This window comes from Beta vulgaris, chromosome 5 (assembly GCF_026745355.1).
Source record: "Beta vulgaris subsp. vulgaris cultivar EL10 chromosome 5, EL10.2, whole genome shotgun sequence".
NCBI lineage: Eukaryota > Viridiplantae > Streptophyta > Magnoliopsida > Caryophyllales > Amaranthaceae > Beta > Beta vulgaris.
This window is the reverse complement of record NC_079206.1, coordinates 30159136-30164877: the sequence shown is the minus strand read 5'-3', so window position 1 is coordinate 30164877 and position 5742 is coordinate 30159136. Positions and strand designations below refer to the sequence as shown.

General features: G+C 41.6%; 1 non-coding gene and 1 pseudogene across 1 annotated transcript; one reads left to right on the top strand and one right to left on the bottom strand.

Moving 5' to 3' along the window:
* Positions 1 to 639: 639 nt before the first annotated feature.
* On the bottom strand, positions 640 to 746 carry LOC125498044 (small nucleolar RNA R71). The gene has a single exon (XR_007274812.1). It is a non-coding gene; the product is annotated as a small nucleolar RNA R71 (small nucleolar RNA).
* Positions 747 to 2438: 1692 nt separating this feature from the next.
* On the top strand, positions 2439 to 5742 carry LOC130591384 (uncharacterized; annotated as a pseudogene).

Below are 5742 nucleotides of genomic sequence, written 5' to 3'. Positions count from 1 at the left end.
TGTTTTAGAGTCTAGATTATACACTCTCGTCTCAGAGAACACTTGTTCTTTGGGACAAAATCTCTTAATTGTTTGTTCTTTAGTTCTTCTATGCGCAGGAGTTTGAGTTCAGATTGCCTACAATTTGATCCTGAAATCGAAAGATCCTTTCATAGATAGAAGAACTTTTCCAAACAGTTGCGAGATAATCTAAGGGAAGATATTCTTTTGGATTCTGACTCTGATTCTAGCAGCATTGTCTCTATTACTCCACCAGAATCAGAGATGGCTCAAAGGCTTACTGACTTTTCCCAACCCTCTTTGGCTGAACTTCCCAAGAGCAATCAAATGCCTGAAATCGAAGCTGTAAATTTCGAGATCAAACCTGCATTGCTAAACATGATCGAAAGAAAACAATTTGGTGGTGGACCTAATGAAGACCCTAATCTTCATTATCAGGATTTTCGCCAATATTGCTCTACCATTAAGCAACAGGGAGTAACACAAGATCAGATTCGGGAGATTCTTTTCCCATTTTCACTTCGAGACAAGGCAAAGATGTGGTACAATGGGATTAATCGAGCCACTCTTGGGATCACTCATTGGAATACCTTGGCTCTAGCTTTCTACAGAAAGTACTACCCTCCAGAGAAGACTGCTAGGTTGCGTAGTCAGATTACAAACTTCACCCAAGGGACTGATGTGTCTTTACATGAAGCATGGGAACGATTTACAGATCTTCAGAGAGAATGTCCCCATCATGGTCTACAAAAATGGTTCCTAGTTCAGGGATTCTACAATGGTTTGGGGAACAACTCGAGACTTATCCTTGACTCTGCAGCAAATGGGAGATTCATGAAACTAGAAATTGATGCTGCACATGATTTGATCGAGGAGATGGCTATCCACAACTCTCAATATGGTAATCCTCGAGGACTAGCTAACAAGGGTGGGAAGCATGAGATAGATTCTATATCCCTATTAGCTGCACAGATGAATGCAATCAGCAATAAACTTGACAATATGCAGCTCTTCTCTCCTGCAAGTGTTGCTGCCTTGGGTACTACATCTGAGATTATGTGTGATAATTGTGGCATAGATGGACATTGGGCACAAGAGTGTCGGAGTTCTCTCGAACAAGTTAATGCTTTTCAAGCATATCGGCCGAACAACCTATACTCCAACACATATAATCCAGGGTTGAGAAATCATCCTAACTTGTCTTACAAGATCACTAATGTCCTAAATCCTCCTGCACCACAACCACAAGCACAACAATTGAACCAGAGGTACTACCAACAACCTTCCCAACACCCTCCTGGTTTCTCTAGACCACCTTTCAATCCATCTCAACAAGCACCTCCTGCCGATCCAATGATGGTTGAGATGAGAAACATGATGCTACAAATGCAAAAGGATCGACAAGCTGATAAGGCACAAATTGAGTCCATTCTTGCTCACAATAAGATGTTGGAGAATCAGTTGACACAATTGGCTACTTCGAACTCTACTCGACAACAAGGTGCTCTCCCAGCACAACCTGTTCAGCCTACAGATTCGGCAAATGCCATCACTCTCCGAAGTGGTTCTCACTACAATGGACCACCCATGCCTATTGATGATACTTTGAGTGTGGAAAATGATAAGGAACAGGTCCCAGCTGAAGCTACAAATGATAAGGAGAACTCTAAGCACACCACTGAACATGAAGAGACCAATGAAGCCAAAAAGCCTGCTATTGAGATTCCTCCTATCAAACTTCCTTTCCCCAATTGTCACCTAAAGAGTAAGCTGGATAAGAAATTTGGTAAGTTTCTTGAAGTCGTCAAGAATCTTTAGGTAACAGTTCCTTTCACGGAATTAATTACTCAAGTGCCTGCTTATGCTAAATTTATGAAAGATATCTTAACTAGGAAAAAGCCTTTTAACGAGGTGGAGACAGTTGCTTTTACTGAAGAATGTAGTGCCATTTTACAAAATAAATCTCCACCAAAATTAAAAGACCCTGGTAGTTTCTCTATACCTTGTCACATTGGTAGTTTGTTCATCGATAAAGCTTTATGTGATTTGGGGGCTAGTGTGAGTGTTATGCCATTGTCTGTTTCCTCAAAATTGAATATGGGAAGTTTGAAAGTTACCAATATTACTCTACAAATGGCCGACCGTTCTGTTAAATACCCCTAGGTATTTTAGAGGATGTACCTGTTAGAGTAGGTAAATTTTTTATTCCCGTGGATTTTGTTGTACTTGATATGGAGGAAGATAGGCAAATTCCAATCATTTTGGGTAGGCCATTCCATCATACTGCTGGTGCCGTCATTGATGTGAAAAATGGTAAGCTTACACTATCTGTTGGAGATGATGAGGTCACTTTTAATCTGAGCACTGCTTTGAAAAGTCCTATGCTAGAGGAAAAGTGCTATAGTATTGATGTGGTTGATGTAATTTGCTATGATAACATGCCCCAAGCTCTCTATGAAGATCCCTTGGAGGCAGTACTTTGTCTTGATTCTTCCACAGGTGATGGCAGTATATGGAGCAATGAAGTAGACGCTATTGAGAAGATGCTAGCAAGTGAAGAATCTGACCTTGATGGATGCCACCAGGTAAAGAGGTTCGATCGATCTGTGTGTAATGTTGAGGTAAAGAAACCCGACCTTAAACCTCTCCCCTCTCACTTGAAGTATGTCTTTTTAGATGAGCACGAGTTAGATCCTGTAATTGTCAGTGCTACACTCGATGATAGCCAACTTTCCAAACTTCTAGTTGTTCTGAAAAATCACAAGAAGGCTATAGGGTACAGTATTGATGATTTAAAGGGTATTAGCCCCGATTTTTGTATGCACAGGATACACCTCGAGGATGACCATAAGCCGTGCATTCAACCACAAAGGAGATTGAACCCAAACATGCAGGAAGTGGTCAAGAAAGAGGTGATGAAACTACTCGATGCAGGTATTATCTACCCTATTGCTGACTCTAAGTGGGTAAGTCATGTCCAAGTAGTACCGAAAAAAGGTGGCATGACTGTTGTGAAAAATGAAAAGAATGAGTTAATCCCTACTCGAACTGTGACTGGATGGCGTATGTGTATAGACTATAGGAGACTCAACATGGCCACTAAAAAGGACCACTTCCCTCTACCTTTTATTGACCAAATGCTTGAACGGTTGGCTTGTCATAAATATTTTTGCTATTTGGATGGGTATTCAGGTTTCTTCCAAATTCCCATTCATCCTGATGATCAAGAAAGGACCACATTCACATGCCCTTATGGCACTTTTGCATATCGTAGAATGCCCTTTGGTTTGTGTAATGCCCCTGCCACCTTTCAACGCTGCATGATGAGTATCTTTTCTGAGTTCATCGAGTCTATCATGGAAGTCTTTATGGATGATTTCAGTGTGTATGGTTCCACCTTTGATACATGTTTAGTTAATCTCACTAAAGTCCTGAAAAGATGTGAAGAGTGTCATTTGGTCTTAAACTGGGAAAAGTGTCATTTCATGGTGACTGAAGGAGTCGTCTTAGGCCATATTGTTTCTGATAGGGGCATCCATGTGGATCGAGCTAAGGTCCAAGTGATTGAGCAATTACCCCCACCAGCTAATGTTAAAGGGGTACGAAGCTTCCTTGGTCATGCGGGATTTTATCGCCGTTTTATCAAGGATTTTTCGAAAATTGCTAAACCACTGACCCAACTCCTTCTTAAGGATGTTCCATTTGTTTTTACAGATGAGTGTCTTGAGTCTTTTGACAGGATCAAGCAAGCTTTAATAACTGCACCTATTATCCGCTCTCCCGATTGGGAACTCCCCTTCGAGATAATGTGTGACGCCAGTGATTATGCAGTTGAAGCCGTACTTGGTCAACGCAAGGATAAGGTCTTGCATGCAATCTACTACGCTAGCAAGACATTAGACGAGGCTCAAGTCAACTATGCTACAGAAAAGGAGCTTTTGGCCATTGTCTATGCTTTAGAGAAGTTCAGATCTTATCTGATTGGCTCTAAAGTTATTATCTACACTGATCATGCTGCTTTGAAGTACCTTCTCTCTAAGAAGGAAGCGAAGCCTAGGCTCATTCGATGGATTCTCTTGCTCCAAGAGTTTGACATAGAAATTCGTGATAAGAAGGGCGCAGAGAACGTAGTTGCAGACCACCTGTCAAGGATCAAGCATGAAGATGGTATGAACTCAACTCCTATAGATGATTCTTTTCCTGACGATCATTTATATGCAGTCACAGCATAGATTCCTTGGTTTGCCGACTACGCCAATTACTTGGTAGGCGGCGTGATACCTCCTGATATGTCCTACCAACACAAGAAACGGTTCCTCCATGATGTTAAATTCTACTTTTGGGATGATCCTCACTTGTTTCGTGAATGTTCAGATGGTCTTTTTTCGAAAATGTGTACCTGAATGGGAGGTCAATGGAGTCCTTAAATCGCTGCCATAACTCACCTTATGGAGGACATCATGGCCCTTCTAGGACTGTTGCAAAACTCCATGAGTCGGGTTTCTTTTGGACGACAATGTTCAAGGATGCACAGTCTTTCATCATGTCATGCGACGCTTGCCAGAGGACCGGCAATATTTCGAGAAGGCATGAGATGCCCCAAATCGGTATTCTAGAAGTTGAAATCTTCGATGTTTGGGGTATTGACTTTATGGGACCGTTCCCCTCCTCCAATGGAAATTGCTACATATTGGTTGCTGTGGATTATGTCTCTAAGGGGGCGTTTGGTTCACATAGTGGTATGAGTTTGGAATAGAGAATGAAATCAAGGTGGTATAGGTTTGGAACTTGATACCTAATACCATGTGTTTGGTTTTTATTTGGGAATGAAATTTTTTCTTCTATTTGATACCTAGAGGTATTGGTATGAGCCAAACCCACCTCCCCCTTGGGTTTCTAAACCCATACCTTATGGTTTGAAGTATGGGTTTTAAATCTATCAAATAATAAAACAAACACTAGGTATGGGTTTTGCTCATTCTAAACCCATACCTGATACCAGAATCATGTGAACCAAACGCTCCCTAAGTGGGTTGAAGCCGTGGCATCTCCTACTAATGATTCTAAGGTCGTCATAGCTTTGTTCAAGAAGATCATATTTCCAAGGTTTGGGGTCCCACGAGCTGTGATTAGTGATGGAGGCTCCCATTTTCATGAACGACATTTAGACACCCTTTTGATGAAATATGGAGTCTACCATCGTACGGGATTAGCATACCATCCTCAAACAAGTGGGCAAGTAGAGGTTTCAAACCGCGAAATTAAGTCCATTCTTGAGAAGGTAGTTGCAAGTTCTAGGAAGGATTGGAGCACGAAATTAGATGACACACTCTGGGTTTACAGAACTGCATTCAAGGCGCCCATTGGTACTTCACCGTATAGGCTTGTGTATGGGAAAGCGTGTCACCTCCCCGTTGAATTAGAATATAAAGCTTTTTGGGCGATCAAGGAGCTTAATATGGATCAAAAGCTTGCGGGGGAGAAACGTCATCTACAACTCAATGAGCTTGATGAGTTTCGGTTGCTAGCGTATGATAGTGCACGAGTATACAAGGAGAAAACCAAGAAGTGGCATGACAAAAAGATCCTCCTCGGGAGTTCACGGTTGGAGATAAGGTTTTACTCTATAACTCTAGGCTAAAAATCTTTCCTGGAAAGTTAAAGTCTAGATGGTCAGGCCCTTTCACAGTTACCAGAGTGAACATGTTCGGTTCTGTCGAGATTATGAACGAAAAAGGTTAA